This window comes from Urocampus carinirostris, chromosome 20, assembly GCF_059441175.1.
Source record: "Urocampus carinirostris isolate Australia breed hairy pipefish chromosome 20, RoL_Ucar_1.0, whole genome shotgun sequence".
Lineage (NCBI taxonomy): Eukaryota > Metazoa > Chordata > Actinopteri > Syngnathiformes > Syngnathidae > Urocampus > Urocampus carinirostris.
In genome coordinates this window covers 24,351,468-24,372,356 of record NC_142368.1, presented here as the reverse complement: position 1 = coordinate 24,372,356, position 20,889 = coordinate 24,351,468, and the positions used below count along the sequence as shown (strand labels likewise).

General features: G+C 40.9%; 1 non-coding gene across 1 annotated transcript; it reads left to right on the top strand.

Annotated features, from left to right (window-relative positions):
• Positions 1-9,284: 9,284 nt before the first annotated feature.
• trnal-uaa (transfer RNA leucine (anticodon UAA)) lies at positions 9,285-9,367 on the top strand. The gene has a single exon. It is a non-coding gene; the product is annotated as a tRNA-Leu (tRNA).
• Positions 9,368-20,889: the final 11,522 nt, after the last annotated feature.

The window sequence follows — 20,889 nt, the reverse complement described above, 5'->3', positions numbered from 1 at the left end:
CAGAGTTAGGCATGAGGTTTCTCGTCTTCAACTAAGGTAGTTTAGGGGGGTGCTGAGCACCCAGCGTTTCTGGCTGTTTTTTCTTTTTTCTTTAATTTCTCTCAATGATTTAGGATCATTCAACACTGTTCGGTAGTCACGAAGGTCACTTCCCATTTATACTCATTTATTTCCAATAGAGTACTCATACAGAAATCCATTGACTTACCTGGCTCTTCCTGTCCTTGCACCATCATCTCCTTGCCCTTTTTCTTTCTCTCTCCCTGTCTTTCAGGCATTAACAATAGTAATTCTGTTATTTAAATAAGTAATAAATGATAAAATAGTAAATAAATAATCAACTAAACTAAACCACCGACTAAAAATAAATAATCTACATCTGTCTTCTCAAACACTACCAAGAGGATAAGAATTAAGTATCATAAGAGACTGGTGCAAGGAATCAAATGGACTGAACCATTTCAAGGCAGTGGACTATTACCGACGCAGCATTTCTTTTTAAAGCCTATCCTGTCAGTTTATAAGACGGGTGGCAGGAGCTTGTAAATAACCCTGATCATTAGATTAACCTGATTTGAAGAAGAGAAACCTCCAAAATCTTGCAGGACATGCGGCACTCGAGGACCGGAGTGCCCACCTGACTACCGCTTTTTTCCCCTTAAAAAACATTAAAAAAAATATAAAACATAAATGGGAAAAATCTACCGTTTTTTTAATACAAACAATAAAAATTTTGACTGGAGACTAGTATTTTAGTCTGCAGCTGCTTAAGTTTGAAGTGAACCAACCGCGTGAACGAACCGCTCCGATGATCACATTCGATTTCTGTTTCTGTTATGATTACTCATTACACTCACCTGTGCCCGCTCGTTTGGCGCCAGCTGCTGCTGGTTACCTAATTGGTTCCCCGTCCTACTTAAGCTCAGTCCTTTCACTCACCTGTTGTCAGTCCATCAGCGAACCTCTGTTTTCACAAGGTAAGCATTTTTGACTCTGACTCTCGTCTGTCCCGTTTTGTCACCTGTTTTCCACTCGTCCGTTCCTGATTCCCCCTTTTGTCTCCTGTTACAACCCGTTTTTGACCCCGACCGCGTATTGATCTCCCGTCCCGGCTAACGACCCGTTCTTTGACCTTGACCACATTCTGATCTCGCGTCCTGGCTAATGACCTGTTTTTCCGTCCCACTACGCTACGATCTCCCTCTCTGGAAGATCCACTTCCGCATTCGTAACACGTTCCGATCCCATGAGCGACTTGCTTCCCGCGTCCAGCGAGCACCGGATCGCTGGCGCTGCCGTTCTTCTATATTTCAATAAACTTGTGAGTAACGTTACGCATCTGGGTCCTACTTCTGTTCTGGTCGTGACAGTTTCGATAAAAGATTGCCACTTTCAGTTTAAAACAAGCACATGTAGTTTTTGTTAGTATTCTGGTGACGGAGTGTGTTTAGCGTATAAAAAAAGAGAGCGTGATAACATCTTCTGCTTTTTAATGTAAAAAGGTTAGCAAACATGTACTGTATGCATGCAGTTAAGGCAGAGGGGGGTAGAGTAGCCCCAAATTTTACTCAAGTAAAAGTACAGTGACTTTAGAAAAATATCACTCAAGTGGAATTAGAAAGTAGTCATCACAATAATTACTTGATTAAAAGTAAAAAGAAAAAAATACTCAAGTACTGAGTAACTGTAGCAACGTATTTTAATATTTTCAAACAAGTATTCAAACACATCATCGAATCATCAAAATCCATCTAATCAACAATAAATTACAATTTATTTCATAGTAGATGAAAATAACAAGGTGAATTCAAGTACTTAAATAGGCAATGCAATTATAATAGTATAAATCAAAGAAATAAGTTAGCCACAAGTAGCACATTTAAAGCCAAAGTACTATTTTTAAGAGGCTCTGCAGGCGGAACAATAAGCTAGCCCAGGGGTCAACAACCCAAATGTTGAAAGAGCCATATTCAACCCAAAAAACAAAAAACAAACTTAAAAGCCTTATATAAGCCTTATAATGACAACACATGCTATGCTGTATTTATTTTAGCGATAGTAGCCTTCTATCAAAATGACGAAATGAAGTTTGATGCAGCACATCCTGTGGAGAATGACTGTTGTATGATACCGCCTCATGTTTGTTAATGAATCACGCAATGTTTACTTGTTTTATTAAAATGAAAGGAATACAATTTTTAAAAATCCCATTTTGATGTCATTTATATTTTGAGGATTGCAAAAAAACAACAAAAGTGCCCCTTTCACTCACCAACAAAAAGAGGGGAATGAAAATTAGCCTGCATCTATAAAAACAAAATAGCAAATCGTTTAAAGGTAAAGTAAATAAAATCACATTAGGACAGTTGGCTTTCTTTGCAGTTACTTTTGTATTTTTATCTTAGGGCTCTATGGCCTTTCACACACCGGCTGGTTTGATATGAAATAGCCACCTGCTTAGGGTGTGATGCTGCCCCTTTAAAAGGGGCAGGACTTGGGCTGCACAGTCGCTTGCACCGAAACGAAAAAAAAGCAAGGGAAGGACTCGGAGATATGTTACTTTGTAACGGCTTCAATGTAGCATAATGTAGCGGAGTAAGAGTACTGTTTCTTCTTCACAAATCCACTCAAGTAAAAGCAAAAAGTATAGTGATTTAAAAATCTCGGACAAAATGTCCTAAAATCTAATCAAGAAAATTAAATGGAGTAATTTTAACATGTTACTACCCACCCCTGAGTCAAGGTCACAATTTTATAGCTCATATTAATTTGAACTCCATTAAAGACAAAATCCCTGAATGGGGAGTTTCCACAACTTTCAGGTGATTATTTTTACTGTGACATAAAATAAACTTGCAGCCAAAGTAATCTTTATTGTAAATCAACGTTTTTGAGGCTCAAATTAGGGAAAACAGTGACTTCCTGTGGGGAAAATGTATGAAACATTAATTAAATAAAGTATGATCTTACATCGAAATATAACCCCGTTTTTCTTGATTAAACATGTATTTGCTTTTAACATGAATACACTAAATTTCTGTAACCACTTGTGAGGACTAAAAAGTAAATTATAAAAGCATTAATTAGCAAAAAGCAAATACATCTATCAAATAAGACCGTACAATAAATGTACTATTAAAATTGCGGGGGGAACAAAACTATTTTTTTGAAATAAACAAATTAACTAGAAATAAAATAATTGTTTTTTTCTAAGGAGCTTAGTGCTTCTGATCCAAACTCATATTTTCCCTTTCTCCCCTAAAATATTCACGACATATTTTTGAATAAAGAACGGTCACATTATCCTACAAATGCAATTTTAAATACAAGGATTCAGATGAGGATGATGAGATTATATTATAATCGCTGTAAACCTCGTTTCTTCCATGTCTAAAACAATACTTCATGAATAGTTATTGTAGTAATCCTTTAGAGGAGCAGTTACTACCATCTAGCGGTAACATTGTAGAATTACAAGCACGACAACATCAGAGCATCGTTGCCCCTTTCCCCCCAATGTCATTGATTACGACATATATTTCTTTTTCAAAAAACATTACATAGTTTATATACGCAAATTTCAAGAGAAGGGTTGAGATTATTATTATTATTATCATTACTGTTATTATTATTATTATTATTATTATTATTATTATTATTATTATTATTATTATTATTATTATTATTATTATTATTATTATCATCATCATCATCATCATCATCATCATCATCATCACTAAAAAACTCGTTTATTTTATCTGTACAAAGATACTTGATAAAGATTTACCGTCGTAACATTTTGGAGGAGCGTTTACTACCATCTAGTGGCAAAAGTGGGAAATTACAGGCCCAACAACGCCACAAGTTGAACACCCATAACACAAGGAATGAATCAATAGATAGATAGATAGATTGATGGATGATAGATAGATAGATAGATAGATAGATGGATGGATGGATGGATGGATGGATGGATGCTTTAATCAATAACTTTAGTTTCTCTGGGTTCCTTCCTGAAAAGCATATATTGCTAAACATTTCAACAGAAACAAATCACATTATCAATCAAAGTAGATATAAGCACAGACATCGTGAAGAATAACATATTTAAAATAAACACAGGTTACAAACAAACATAACAGAATTCAGAAATATAGGATTACAAATAACAAGAAAAGGCAGAGTAACCAAATCACCCCAACAAAATGGATGGCAAAAGGCAAATATTACTGTTACTGTTTACGTTAAAAATGGAAACTCAACACAACCACAAAAAGATTCAAATGAGTGAAAAACAAACAAACAGGAAAAAAAGCCCCCATCAAATTGCAGACATAAAGCGCCATCTTGTGGAAACAGGTTTGAACTAAAACCTAAAGATATACAGAGACCCTTTGCTACTTCATGCTTCCGCTCTCGCTGATTCACTCATACATGTCAACCTGTACGTTTTTGCCGTACAAAGTACGTTTATTATGCATTTTAAGATGTGTACAACGTACAAGAAAATCTGTACGGAAAAACGCAAATTTGTCAATTATGGATACCATCCGGTATACACCGACTATCACGAAACGGCAAATCAATTAAGTCAAACGAGTTTGCCGCGGTATCGTTTTTTTTTGTTGCAAACGAAACAAGCATTTGATGCTACTGTACGCATGTGTCTGCCCCTGTAGTGCCTAATTTAGACTCCCCTGCAACCCCCCCCCCCCTCGCTTCCGGCAATAGCAATCATATTCTAAATAATAAGCTTATTTAAACAATAAAGCTATTGTCAAAAGCGCAACAGAATGGGCGTTCACGCGAGGGGGGAGGATTTTGTAGAGGAGTTGAAATTAGGCACTACACATCAATGGTTGATATTGTAGTTTGGTTTACAAAATAGAAATTCCAACTGATTATTTCCTCCAAAAATATCTTTATTTTCAAATTTAAATTTAAAATTGTATTAATGGAAATTTTAGTTACGCTGATTACAATTGTTCTTAATTTTTTTTCATTTTTATTATTTTTTTATTATTAAGAATATGTACAGAATGATATAACGAAACACATGTACAATATAACATGTTAAACTACATAAATAAACACATTTGAAAAAAAACATGACATTGATACAAACATATCACACATTGGGTTCGGAGCAGACAGCACACGGGAAATGCTATCACAGGGGCAGGTTAGGGAGGGCTGTGTGTGGTAGTTGGCCGTGACTGTGTGCGTGACTGTGATAGGCCGATGTATGCTGTCAGTCAAACAGTGAGGCTGGCGCACACGTCAACGTGTCCATCGAAAACAAACTGGGAAACTGGCGAAAGCTAGTGACATTGAAAAGAAATTCATCAAATAAATCGGACTCTGAGCAGTTTTCAAACACTTTCAAAAATTCCAGTGCCTTCAAAAGAAGAAATGCAGCGCTTTAAAAAATACGTTTTTTATCTTTGATGCGTTTCTACCTTGCTTCTAGCACATACTTTGTGCTGTTTTGATTCATTCATTTCTATCATCGTCTACATTTTTGGGTCAATGGGCTGCTATAAACTAACATGAATTCTGCCACTCTGCTTCAAAAATACACACACAGCATGGCAACATGACACTTTACAAATACAGGAAGGGCTCTTTAGGTGTAAGGTAATAGTTAAGTTTAATACAGAAGACAAAAAAGAAAGTACTATACGTATAAAAAAACAGAACAATGAATCAAAATTTGGACTCATTTTTGATATAAATAAATAGGATTGTAAATGTTTTTTGTACTTTATCATTAATTTATTCCAATAAAGAGTTAATATTTCTAATCTTTATTCCATTATTTTGCATTTTTAGGGATTCTCTTTTGTTGTTCGATTTTAAATCGGTTCTGTGCGTAAAACACTTAAATTGTTTTGTATTTGTATTTAATAAATTACATTTCAGAATATTTTAATTTATATTTCATGTTTTTTTCCTTGGATCCCCCGCAAAACATATGAAATGGCCAATTACTAAATAAGTTGTTGCATGAAGTTGTACTTTTAATGATAATATATAATTGAAAAAAAATAATCTGGGGAGCCGAGCCAAAATAGCCAATTTTCTAAATAGAGCTTGGGTGCGATCAGTTGGGGGCGGTGATGCTTCACATGACAAGCCACCAGAGCAGGCGTGTCGGCGTAATTTTCACGCACCTTCTAAAAAACTATTTTCATTTATTGCATGGTCTATGAGGTAAGTCTACCAAGAAACCCAGCAATGAAAAACACTAAAGTATTTTCAAGCATGTCTACCAAAGTTCAAGCATTTTCTTGACCTTAACAACCCAACATTACAATTTAAGCATTTTCAATGATTTCAAGCACCTGTACGAACCTTGTCTGAGGAAAGTCAGAGGAGCAAAAATAAATGGTGATCACCTAGCATAAGGGTTAAGGGCAATACCGAGGCTGCAGGTTTGGCCTACTGCTACAGCTAGGCTAACAACACTCGCAAGCCAACCCTGCCAAGCCTGTATCTCTCAGACAGCGGATCCATTACCCATGAAACCGGTGACTTGGGGCTAAAAATTGTGGGTAACCGCTACATTTGTGACTTGTGTTTATATCATCACAGGAACCTGGCTCAGTTCCAGTTTACCCGATGCTAGCGTGCTACTAGCCAGCTGCTCTCTAAATTGCTTTCTTACACTGAAAGGAGAAGCCCTCCAACGTTACCATTATATAATGACAATTAAGAGCATTCACTTCACTGCAGCTCTGTGTTTTTACTTGTAGATCAATAGTTGTTATTCGTTTATTTCCAGTTGGTTAGGATATAATGTTGCCGTAAGTTTGACACTATTTGCTGGGGTTGTTTGGTCCCCATTAACTGTCACGAGGTTTCGGACGGACCCAATTGCAGGGCACAAGGGAAATGGAATACAAGGGATGTGGTCAAATCCCACTAGGGGGGACCTTTATTTAACACAACAACAAAGAAGACTTTACCGGCAAATGGAAGCTGTGGGACTGGGACAGCTGAGAAGAGATTTGAAGAGGGAGGCTTGCAAGGTAAACTAGAGAAGGGGTCTTGGGGTGTAGAAAAATCTTGAAGTGGAAATTTGAGACTACCTTTAAGAAAGATGGCCTAAGTGGACGACCATGGGACGAAGAAGGGAACCGGAGAAGATGTTTGTGTGGCAGGTCTTGGTGTAAATGAGACTGGAACGAATTGAAGCAGGAGGCCGTGGGACATGAAGCTTGACGTTTTGGCGAGTGAAAGTTTTCGGGAATCAAAACGGTTCACCATAGTGAAGTGGGAGCCTGGAGTATTTATAGTATAGGTCACCGATTGTCTCATTGAAAACACCTAGGGAGAGGAAAGGTGAGGTGACTGGAAAATGAGGTAAAGATGCCATCTTTTGGGGGAAAAGAAGGACTAAAGGCACCAAACCATGACACTAACCGCGATAACAGAGGAATTACGGTCAAACCTTTACTTAAAGTGCATCACCTTGCTCATCTTTTAATAAACTTACTTATTTCCTTTGACTTTAAACGCTATTCTTTTTCTAGAAAATATCAGAGTTATTTAAATTCGTAAGCATACAGATGTGCTCACGTCACACAAAAATAAGTACTTGTTGTCCTTTGCGGGCATCTGAAGCCTTTATCCAACCTTGCCCCACTTCTGCCCCATCCACAATTTTTTTATTATCATTTCATGTCCCCCGCTCTCCCAATCTAAAGATGTGTTCCTCCTCATTTTATAATAATGTCGCAGCAGATTACCGGCTTGTCTTTGGCGTCTCGTCTTGATTACATGAGAGGAACTGGATTTGTTTGGGAAGAAGCCCCCCAACTCATCCCTCGTTCCCTTCGGACCTTGGCTGGTGTGCAGGGTCCTCGCTTTGCCCCACACAGGATGATCTTGATGAATATGATCTGAAAGAGGGAGGATTAGGTGAAAGGATTATAATTTCCAATGATGAGGAATGATAAGAAACCATAAATCCTAAAGTAGATTTAGTTCTCAAGGAAAAACCTGTTATGGAAAACAAAATAAGAGATAATAAATAGATGCCCAAGGCGTGACCTGTTTCCAAACTTTTCTCGATTTGTTTTTTCGTGTTTTTTTTTCGTGTGTTGACTTTGGTGCAATGGGGGCAAACATGCAGCCTATGGGCATGCGAGGGTTTGTAATGGGGCCAACGAGAAGACGCTGAGAGAAGATCAAGAGAAAAACGAGTGGCAGCTTCAAGTACGTCCAGGGACGTCGCCAAAGCCAGGCGCCACTCATTAAGCAACCGTAGCTGTCTGTCTGTCTGTCCGTCTGTCCGTCCGTCCGTCCGTCTGTCCGTCTGTCTGTCCGTCCGACCGTCTGTCTGACTGTCTGTCCGACTGTCTGTCCGACTGTCCGTCTGACTGTCTGTCTGACTGTCTGTCTGACTGTCTGTCTGTCTGACTGTCTGACTGTCTGTCTGACTGTCTGTCTGTCTGTCTGTCTTTTTCTTTTGTTCTTTCTTTTTTTTTCTTTCTTTCTTTCTATCTTTCTTTCTTTCTTTCTTTCTTTCTTTCTTTCTCCCTTGCTTGTTTGCTTACTCGCTTGCTTAGTTGGTTTTGATCTTTCTTTCCTTTTCTCTTTCTTTCTGTCTTTCATTCTTTCTCTCTTTTTTCTTTCTTTCTCGCTTGCTCGTTTGCTTACTTGCTTGCTTACTTGGTTTTGATCTTTCTTTCCTTTTCTCTTTCTTTCTGTCTCTCATTCTTTCTCTCTTTTTTCTTTCTCCCTTTCCCTATTTCTCTCTGTCTCTCTTTCTGTCAGTGTCACTTTCTCTAACCATCTTTCTCTCCCTCTCTTTTCCTTTATCCTTCTTTGTCTCTCCATATCTCTCTTTCTCACCCTCTCTCTCTCTCTCTCTCTCTCACTCTCTTACGCACGCACACACACACACAAAACACAGGCACATTCTCTTTCTCTATTCTCTTTTTCTCTCTCTCCCTGTCTCTTTCGCTCTCTTTTATTTTTCTTTCTCTTTTTCTTTCTGTTTTACCTCTCTCTCCCCCTCTCTTTCACTCTTTCTCTCCCTTCCCTCTACCTCTCTTCCTCCCTATTTTTCTCAATCTCTGTTTCTCTTTTTTTGTCTCTCTCTCTCCCTCCCTCTCTCCTTTTTCCCTCTCTATCTTCCCCTTTATCCCCCTCTTTCTCCATAACTCTTTCTCTATTTCCCTCTTGCTCTCCCCCGCCCTCTCTCTCTTGTTCTTGTTCTCCTTCTCTCTTTTGCTCTCTCTCTCACAAATTCTATGCCTCCGCTGTGTTGAATGAGCACCCGGATGGCCGAGTGGTTAAGGCGTTGGAGTTAAGTTCCAATGGACACTAGTCCTCGTGGGTTCAAACCCCACTCCTGGTAACTTTTTTTGTCATCAGTCTGTATGTTATAGGGGAAGTGTAAACTATTTTGACTCCTGTATGTGTTGTACGACTCACATTGACGGAGCTGTAAAACTTTCCTCTAATTTTTAAAATTATTTTCATTATAATCCGTTGGAAATTTCTGCGCCACCGTATTCCACCATATTCCTCGTCCACGTGGAAAAATGACACTGTTTCGTGAAACAAAAGCATTAAGAAAATAATACCTTTCAATGATTTGTCCCTTGATAGTCTAACACAGATGGTCAGTAGGGCCAAACAAACTACTTGCCTGCTTGATCAGTTTCCAGCTTCACTGGTGAAGGATCTGTTTGGGATCTTAGGACCATCAGTTTTAAATATTATTAATATATCGCTATCCTCGGGTATTGTTCCTGTAGCCTTCTCGTCTGCTGTCATTAAACCCACACTTAAGCGACCTAACCTTGACCTAGAAAGCCTAGATAATTATAGGCCAGTGTCAAATCTGCCATTTTTCTCAAAATTACTTGAAAAGGTCGTTACACAGCAGCTAAATGACTTCATGTCAGAAAATAACCTCTTTGAGACTGTCCAGTCAGCATTTAGGGCAAATCACTTTACTGAAACAGCCCTGGCTAAAGTGACCAATAATCTTCTTTTAGCAATAGATTCCGGTGCCTCATCAATGTTACTGCTGCTGGATCTCAGTGCTGCTTTTGAAAGTGTCGACCACAACATATTACTTGTTCGTCTGGAATGCATTGGTATCTCAGGAACTGTACTCTCGTGGTTTAGGTCTACCTGTCAGACAGGATGCAATGTGTTAAGTATGGCAATCTGACCTCTAAACACTCTAATGTCCCCTGTGGTATTCCACATGGCTCTGTACTTGGCCCCCTTCTTTTTAGTATTTATATGCTTCCGCTTGGTGACATTATCCGCACGTATAATATTAGTTTCCATTGCTATGCAGATGACACTCAACTGTATGTGCCACTGGAGACAACTGGACAGTTAAGTTGTTAAAATCTGGAGGACTGAGATTCAAAGATGGATGTCACTTAAATTTTTGCGCCTTAACCCAGAAAAAAACTGAAATGTTGATTATTGGTCCAGCTCAATGGGCACGGCGGCGCAGTGGTTAGCGCTTGTGCGGCACAGTTCATGTCATGGGAACCTGTCGTGGGTTCAAATCCAGCTCCAGACTTCCTGTGCGGAGTTTGTATGTTCTCCCCGTGCTTGCGTGGGTTTCCTCCGGGCACTCCGGTTTCCTCCCACATTCCAAAAACATGCATTTCAGGTGGATTGGCCGGTCCAAATTGTCCCTAGGTGTGAATGAGCAAATGAGTTGTCTGTCCCTGTGTGCCCTGCAATTGGCTGGCAACCAGTTCAGGGTGTCCCCTGCCCATTGCCCGGAGATGGCTGGGATGGGCTCCAGCCCCCCCGCGACCCTAATGAGGATAAGCGGTACGGATGATGAGATGAGATGAGATGGTCCAGTGAGTTGTTTTCAAACAATTCCCTGAACCTAGACAAATGTAATATCACCCAAAGTGACTCGGTCAAAAATCTAGGTGTTATATTTGATCCTAATCTGTCGTTTCAGTCACACGTGAAAAATATTACTAGAATAGCTTTCTACCACCTCCATAATATTGCTAAGATTCGTTCGATGCTGTCCCAATCAGATCTGCTTGATTACTGTAATGTATTGCTTTCTGGTCTCCCGATGTCTAGCTTTAAAAGTTTGCAGCTGGTTCAGAATGCAGCAGCTAGACCTTTGACTAAGACCAAAAAGTTTGAGCATATTACTCCTGTATTGGCCAACTTGCACTGGCTCCCAGTCCACTTAAGATGTGAGTTTAAGGTTCTCTTATTAACATACAAATGTTTGCATAGACTTGCACCCTCTTATCTCTCTGATTTGATTTTCCCCATGTTCTTGCACGGAGTCTGCGCTCGGAAAATGCCGGTCTACTGGTGACTCCAAGGGCCAAGAAGTCTGCAGGCTTGAGAGCGTTCTCCATCCATGCTATGGAATGCCCTGCCTCCGGAGATAAGATCTGCAACCTCAATGGAAGTTTTTAAATCAAGGCTTAAGACACACTTGAAGTCAAGTCAAGTCACCTTTATTTGTATAGCCCTAAATCACAAAGAGTCTCAAAGGGCTTCACAGATTATTACACTATATTACACAGACTATTTTTCAGCCGACGAGAAGAGTAGGTTATTCATATGCTATGGAGTAGAAGTGAGTTTTAAGTTTAGATTTAAACATTTCCACTGAGGTTGCAGATCGGATCTCAGGGGGAAGAGCATTCCACAGCACCGGTGCCCGGATGGAGAACGCTCTCGATGAAGACTGGCACTCTCAGATCGTAGGCTTCGGACCGGGACATAGGGGCAAATCAGATCTGAAAGATAAGAGGGAGCAAGTCCATGTATGATTTTGTACAATACTAAGAGAACCTTGAAGTCACATCTATGGCTAACTGGGAGCCAATGCAGGTTAGCCAAAATCGGTGTTATGTAATCGTACTTTTTTGTCCTAGTTAAAAGCCTCGCTGCGGCATTTTGTACCAGCTGAAGAGACTTGATTCTAGACTTCGGGAGACCAGAGAGTAGTGCATTACAGTAATCGAGACGGGAGGTAACAAATGCATGAATTATAATTTCCGCATCAGACTGAGACAATATTGAACGGATTTTAGCAATGTTACGAAGATGGAAGAAAGCGGTTCTAGTAATTTTCTTTACATGCATTTCAAAGGATAGATCAGGGTCAAATATGATACCTAAATTTTTAACTGAGTCACTCTGTGTAATGTGATATTTGTCAATGTTCACAGCAGTTTTTGAGAATAAGTCACGGCATTTAGATGGACCAATGACTAACATTTCGGTCTTTTCAGAGTTAAGACGCAAGAAATTGAGTGACATCCACTCTTTTATCTCAATGAGGCAGGCCTCCAAATTTCCACAGTTTAGTGTGGGAGATTCCTCCAACGGAAGATATAGTTGAGTGTCGTCTGCGTAGCAGTGGAAGCTGATATTGTACTTGCGAATAATATCACCTAATGGAAGCATGTAAATGCTGAAAAGAAGGGGGCCAAGCACTGAACCCTACGGAACACCGCAGGTAACATTAAAGGGCTCAGATGTCATTTCACCATATTTAACACAGTGCGTCCAATCTATTCCAAAGCTTATGATTGATGCCCACCTCATATTCTGTATTGTCCTGTCTTTTTCCGACTGCCTGCCTGGTGGTAATACGAAGGAGAAGGACGATTTGAGATGAGTCAGCGGACCAGCGTCTGACCTGAAGCATGTCAATGCCTGCATTGACCAGCTGGCAGAGATGGGAAGCTGCGTCGAGGCCGTCATAGACTTTCTGGACTCGTTTACAGGCTGGGGGCGTCATTGCTGTCATGCACTTTCTGGACAAATTTTCAATATTTGACCTAGTGTTTACTATGTTTGTGTACTATAATTATAAATCTATTTCACCCTGGTCATCCTGGAAGGGGGATTACCACTTGTGAGGCCCCTTCTCAAGGTTTCTCTTTTTCCCCACGGTGAGGTTTTGAGGTGTTCCTTGCCCGCATGTTGGTTTAAGATCAGGTAATTGTGTCATTGTAATCCTGTGCAGTCTTTTGAGACATTTTTGTGATCAAGGGCTATATAAATAAATGTGACTTGACTTGACTTGAAATTGCCAAATACGCTACAGCGTTAGTATCCATGAGTACTTCCGCAAACTATGCAGTGCATGGGACGCCATATTTCCTCTTCTGCTAGTAGGAAACTTGTGGCATTTAGCATAAAAGTCACAGGGGAATGCATGCACGTCACATTTAGTTGGAAATGTAAATTATCTCAGAAAAACATTTCATCCAATATGGTATGAGTCTTGCCTAAGCCAAGGCTCGAACCTGTGACCTCCCAGTCTCGGGGGGGTGCCGAATCTAGACATTATTGACACCTTACATGAACCACAAGGCGCACCGCAAAACAGTGTATGGTATTTGATATCGCTAACCAGATAGCTTTAACACTCGTATCTGTACCAGAAAGAAAATCATTGTTGCGTGAGTACCCTGTTTTCCGTCATGTAGAGACCAGCATCATTTGAAAACATGGTGGCTTAGTCATCAGTCAAACAAAGAGAAGCATCTCACACTCAAATAATCTAACTAAATACTGCAAATGAGGAAGGTACTGGTGTATTCAGCTCTGAGATATGGTGATAGATATGTTCCTGCTCGAAGCCTTCGCTCGGAAAATGCTGGTCTACTAGTGATCCCAAGAGCCAAGAAGAAATTTACTGGTTTGAGAGCATTCTCTCTTCCCTCTGAGATTCGATCTGCAACCTTAGTGTTTAAATCTAGGCTTAAAACACAAGCTCACGAATTACTTGACTTGATGGTGTATTGAGCTCAGGGATGGAGTAATTATTTTTCCACCAGGCTATTTTAAAACAATCAATGGTCCATGTTTTTGTCTAATCATGAGCCAAAGAAATCCTCACTGTATGGTCACAATTGCATACCTGTCAACCTGTACATTTTTGCTGTACAAAGTATGTTTATGATGCATTTTAAGACGTGTACAACGTACAAGAAAATCAGTGCGGAAAAAGGCAAATTTGTCAATTATGGGTACCATCTGGGGCAGCACGGCGGCGCAGTGGTTAGCGCTTGTGCGGCACAGTTCATGTCATGGGAACCTGTCGTGGGTTCAAATCCAGCTCCAGACTTCCTGTGCGGAGTTTGTATGTTCTCCCCGTGCTTGCGTGGGTTTCATCCGGGCACTCCGGTTTCCTCCCACGTTCCAAAAACATGCATTTCAGGTGAAATGGCCGGTCCAGATTGTCCCTAGGTGTGAATGAGCGAATGAGTTGTCTGTCCCTGTGTGCCCTGCAATTGGCTGGCAACCAATTCAGGGTGTCCCCTGCCCACTGCCCGGAGATGGCTGAGATGGGCTCCAGCCCCCCCGCGACCCTAATGAGGATAAGCGGTACGGCTGATGAGATGAGATGAGATGGGTACCATCTGGTATACATCAAGTCAAACGAGTTCGCTGCTATCTCGGCAGGGTTGGGTGGGGTTACTTTAACTTGATTACTTTCAAGTACTTTTGGATTACTCCAATACCAAATATGCTAATAAAAGACAAAATAAACTCAATTTGAATAAAATTACTAAATTTTGTGCAGGCTTCGGGAGTAACGGAATACATAGAACGGCAAAAATAATGTTGGCAAGCTGTTTGGATTTATTTTCTTTTCGTTTCGGTCGCATTTTATGTTAGTTTTGCCGGAGATCAAAGAGATCAAAGCCAGGAGAGAAAGCTTACCACGTGTTGTGAGTCATAATTTTATTCATATTTAGTTTCCTTTGTCTTTTATTAGCATATTTGGTATTGGAGTAATCCAAAAGTAATTGAAAGTAATCAAATTAAAGTAACCCTACCCAGCCCTGTATCTCGTAATCGTTTTTTTTTGTTGCAAACGAAGCGAGCGGTTTGATGCTACTATGCGCATGCGTCTGCAGCCTCGGATTTCATGTGGTAGTTATGTAGTGCAAGGAAGTCCGTCTCTTTTTAGAGAACCGGCTCTCAAACGGCTCGCTCGCTTTGATGCATTATATTACAAATTGTTATGTTGTATAAAGAAGTTAAGAAAAAAAGGAAGTATAAAAGGAGAAAATGAAAAAAGACAGGTTTGTGGTTATCCCTTTAATCAGTATATTACCAACAATAATTTAATGCAGAAAATGAATTCATAATCTGAATAAGATAATGTATTATTCTACTTAATTATGTTTGCATGTATTTTTTCCTTCTACGGTGAACGTCCAAGCTACTTAATTTTTGAACCTTTTTTTATAATAAACCTCATTCATGTCGAGCAACTCAGTATCTCACAACAAAATGTTAATTAACAATATATATGGTATAACGAAACACATGTACAATATAACATGTTAAACTATATAAATAAACACCTTTGAAAAGAAAATATGGTGTAAGAAAATTTTGTATTTTGTAAGAGAAAATACAACATTTTGTAAGGGCATGGAGCCGTGGAGGTTGACAAGTATGCAATTGTTCCATCATTTTCATTACACGCATGAACTACTGTCCAAATAAGGCCCAAAAAATTTACAAAATCCATCACCATTTGATTTTTTTATCGGCTAAGAGACCCGGAATTTCGTTGAGGCTCTCCAATCTGTAATTGTAGAAAATTGTTAGCTAAGGAAAATGTTTTTGTACCTAATATTTTAAAGTTTGTGATTGTCAAATGGTTAAAGGGCAACCATTACTGATCCTGAAAAAAAGGCTTGTGTCTGCACCTAATCCTCACAAGTCAGTAACACTTTTATTTAGCTATTGTCTTTTAACACATTTACACTAATGTTTTTTTACCAGTCTGATCTCTTCAAATAGCAGATTTTCACCTTTTGTAGGAGTGTCTATAACCCATATCCCCTCTCGATAAACGAGGCTTTGCTCTACTGGTTGAAGCAGTTCAAAGCTTTCGGAAGGATTTCAGCTCAGTGCCAATGTTTGTTAGAATTCAATTTAAAATTTATGGAGGCGATTGAAACGTGGGCTCGCCGTTGCATTGATAATAATATGCAGGTCAGTCGGGCTCATCCGTCGTCACAAGCTAATAATAGGCGTGTCCAGAGTCTGTCGTACTGTACATGAAAGCTTTCTGTTTATGCTTATGTCAAAGTGAGATTACATGGTGTATGTGGATAGCAACGACGATGTGTTTGCTGTTTTATAAATGATCCGCTTTCCCGGCGCGGTAAGCGCTCTGTTTTTACACCCCTCAAAGACGGCGTGCGTATAATTTACAGTCTCAGCGTTGATGGATACGCAGGGGCATTGTCACATTGGGAAGCTCATAAAGCAGCAGCTGCTAATGCCTCGCTGCCGGGAGGTCGCCCGTACGCGGCCTGTGTGAAATCCAGCATGGTTAAAGACCCTTTGCCGCTCTCGGCCTTGCGGTCGAAGTGAACCGGTGCCCTCGTCACCTCTTATTCATGACCTTGTCATCGCGTGCCGCCAACGGCGCGCCACGCTAACAAGGGGTGGGAGGGTCACTGGCGGGGCAGGGCTCCGGAGACGGACGCCAGTTTGTATGTGCCGGTTGGCTCAAGAGGGACCGCGTGCCAAGAATTGTCCCGATTTAGGGACTGACACTAAATCCCCTTTCTTACTCGTCCAGAGACAATGTTCATCCCGCCCTTATTTCGAGTGGCGAGCCTCAAGTCTAGTCCTTGGCCCCGTAAAGGGAGGGCGACGCCGACCGTCTTAACCGGCCCGAAAAGCCCTCTTCTGTTTATCCACGTGTCTTTGCTTTGGCTCGCTCCCCGAGTTTCGGGCCACCGTTGGGCCGGCGTCCCCTACAACCCAGTCTAAGCTGTGCTTTCACTGCAGGGCTTAGCGCCTTCAGCCCTCGGTCGCTTTATGAGGAGACAGCTGGGATAATCTGTGGCCCCCTCCTTGTCTCCTTCAGTCCTGTCCGATTGCGTCTTTGGACTCCTTTGGTTCCGTGATTAACTTGTGCTTGTGTGACTATTTAGTCTGAATTTTTGGCTGTGTTTACTCGGTCTTAAAAATGAATATTGTCATCCACTCTGTAAGAAAGTTTCAACTACATAAAACTGCACTCAAGATTTTTCCAGAGTCAAGTTACATTTATTTGCATAGACTTTAATCACAAAAAGTCTCAAAGGGCTGCACAGACCACCATTACAACCTTTACCAACATGAAGGCAAGGAAAACAAAACAATACTGATCAGAGATAGCGTTAGTACTTGGTAACATCATCACATTTGAGGCTGCCACACCTCGGGTCGAAACCAAGGACAACATTCAGAAACTAAAAGACCTCCAGTCTCCAGAGATGTCAGAATAGATGGGTCCATACTCATATTAGCTAATTCATTGCTTGTTGGGCATTTAGGTTATCCTACAAAAGAGTATTATTTTTCAAATGATTACAGTCAGACAGACATTGATAAGAAGGATATTTTCTTGATTAAAGGCTGCATTAAATCTCTTCAGACACAGCAGTTGGTCTTTTGGAAGTGAGTCACCATAGGTGAAGTCACCATTTGACCTCATAATTTTCCATCTTGTCCACGGTGTTGCCTCCCAAGTGCATTCTTTCCGTCTTCCATTTGCGTCCATTTCAGCCGTCCCCTCCTCATGTCCCGCCTTCTCTCTTTCCTCCTCCTTGTCCCCCTTCTTGGCTCTGCCCTTTCAGCTAAACTTAGAAGTGGCAACAGTTGCGGAGTTACACCAAAGTCTAAATAGGATCAGAAACAATAGTCCCCCCACCACCCCCTTGTCTCATTACTGACCATTGTTCTCTCTGTCCACTCTCGCTCTTACAGGGAGTTTGTCAGCTACGTTATTGAAAGACTGTGTTGGTGGGAAAATAATGCTGTTTAAAGCCATTTGTCGGAGCAATGGGAACTTCATTCGAATCACTTGACTGGAATCGGTTTTGAGTCTTAATTAGAAATGCCCAATATAGTTCAGGACTGGTATATTAAACTAGGTGACAGAAGTATTTTTTAAAGGAATGTTGCGATCACACTTGAGAACAGAGCTGGCAGTGGAAAAGTGACAACCTTCGCATTGCTCCTTGTAAAACATATATACTAGCTCTTTTAAATGACTTTAAAGACAGTTCTAATTCTAATTCTATTCGGGCCATGGCGTACTATTTTCCTTGAAAAATGCATTTTATGACATCATTGAGGGATCTTTGAAGAGGAGTGTAAATGTGCAAAAATCTTGATTTTAGGGTGTAGGAAGAACCTGTAGCACAGCAACTCTTTAGGAACACAGTCAAAGTTTATACAAAATAAGTACAGTAGAAAAACAATGGGTCATGTGTCATTAAAAAGTCAGGCCTTCCTACGGTTTGAGTATCCTCAGACCCTGCGGCAAGACAGCACGCGTAAGACAAGACGCGGTCGTTTGAGTCGGCCGCCGAGACATTCAATCAGTCAGTGAAACCTAAAATAACCTCGGCTCCTTTGAGCCGTCGTCCAAGAGGAATTCTGGTTCTCCTTGGTGTATTAATAGTGCCGGTGCATTGTTTCCTACAACGGCAGCACTCCTGCAATCAAAGGAAGCTGGCCTGCCAAGTATACAAATATTTTCATTTGTCCCTATGTTTAGATGGTGCGCAAGAGACACTTCCGTGTGCGCACGTGTCGACTTGCTTCTGTATGGTTGTCGGCTTGCTTATTTGCGTTTTTACTCATACATCAATGGATTATTTTATCGTTTTGTTGAGACCACAATGCTGTTTCTTGGGTGACATGGTCATTTTATAATCTGTTATGCAGTCTTTTTGGATAACTGTACAAAGATTCTTCAGTTTTTCGGGCTAATGGGGACCAGAACCATCCGTGAAAAGTGAAAATCAGCTAAGTAGTGTCACACCATCATAAAAGCCCCCAAAGGGTTAAACTTACCTCGGGATAAGGTCATTACTGACCAAAGTATACGACTGCAAGAAAATAACAATTATAGATCGACGAATAATAACACACAACACATAATTGCAGTTGAATGAATGGTTATATTGACACTATACAAAAGTAAAATGAAATTGGACGGCTTCTTTCAGTGTAAGAAAGCAATTAAGAAAGCGGCCGGCTAGCTGCACGCTAGCACCGAGTGTCCTCGAATGGAGACAATTCACCGCGATGATTAAAATAAAACAGTCCCTAATGTAGCGGTTTCTCACAAGTTGTTGATTCCGGTCATCCGTTTGATGGCTAACGGACATTTTGTTGTCAAGGTTCCGGGGTGTGCATCAGTGGCACCGCTCTTGCTTTCTCCCAGACATCACCTGAGTCGCATTTGGAACCAGATAATAATCTACGAAGAACTCGCTGGTGGTCACAGTTTTGTTGAGCTCTTCTAACTTTCCTCAGAGTCCAATTTACTTGGATTTGCAGTAGATTGCGGTTGCGATGTTTTCCATTTTTTTTTCATTTGGAGACGTTGACTGTGCATGCCCACTCCGGCTGTTTGACTGACAGCATACCCCAGCCTATGACAGTCGGGCAAACAGCCAGTCAGACCCACCCAACACAGTCCGCCTTTCCTAATTTGTCCCGGTGGTGTGCTGTTTAACAGAACACTATGCAGGATACAATCAATGACAATAAAGACCAAATATATTAAATTCAAAATCCGAACCAGCGATAACCAAATAAACGAAGTAGCGAGGGCTCTTTGTGAACCTAAATAAGTGATCTTTAGGATTGATATATAATACTACTAGCACTGACCTATGAACAGATCTACAAAACTAAACAGATCATAGATGGGAGGGTTTGGGTAGATTTTTTGGGAGGGCGTTATAGGGTGAGATGTGGGCTTGGGCCGGTGCGGGGCCGTGGAGGTCAGCTGGCCCTATGCCATGTCACTGGGCTAGGGGTGGCTGCTTATCCTGGTGCTGCTGCGGACGGTGGGATTGGCGTGCCATGGTGCTACATTGGGCTCAGGGAGTTGGTTCGATAGGTGGATGGAAGGGGATGCTGCCCTGTTGGGTTTTTTGCATGTTCATCTCTACAATCAACTTCCTTGATTCAGGTGAATAGTTCCCTTTAATATTATTAAGATAATGGCAGTGTTTTTGTCAACAATCTATCTATGCTAATTTCATTCTCATTCCTCCTTTAGTTTTTCTTTGGAAGATAGGCACCAGAATGCCGAGTTGATGAGAATCAATACGTGTATCACACTGCTACATCCACTATTCACCTATGTGGGTTTCCTAGGAGCTAGGAGTCAAAGATGTGTAGGAATGGCCGAAGTATTACGAAGAGATATACTGAAGAGCACAAATCCACGCACACACACACACACACACACACACACACACACACACACACACACACACACTAAAAAAAAAGAAGCATAGATGTTGTCAGATCCTCGGAGCCCCACAAACCAAAACCAAAAAAAGTTAGTAGAAAAACACTTTCTACAAGTGAATTCTTGAATCTACCACCAAAATTTAGGAAAGACTCTTAACCCCTCTTTCTTGAAGCCCGCAAATTGCTTTAGGCATTCTGGAGTGTGGCTCTCACAAGCCCAGATTGGTCATCGAGCCCCAAAGAGAGATCGGGGCGAAGCGGGTCGGCAAGCGGGCGACGTGGCCGTGGAGGCACCATCGGTCACTTGGGAGTCCACCCGTGACTCACCAAGGACACAATGGAATTAGTGCCATCCTCCACCGTGTGACAGCTTGCTCTGGCTAAATGGTGTAATAATCTAGCCCTCGTCTCACAAAACGTCCGGCGGCAAAACACACTCAAACGCACGCGCCTCATTTTTTGCCCTCCCCGTACCAACTGGCGGCGATAACATTGTCTTAAGCTATAAAAAATAGATTTCTCTCCCTCCCTCGCAGCCCTCCTCCCTCTCTCCATTGCGGTAATTATTGAATTAATGCAGATTGAGAGAGACATCTGCATGTTAAAGTG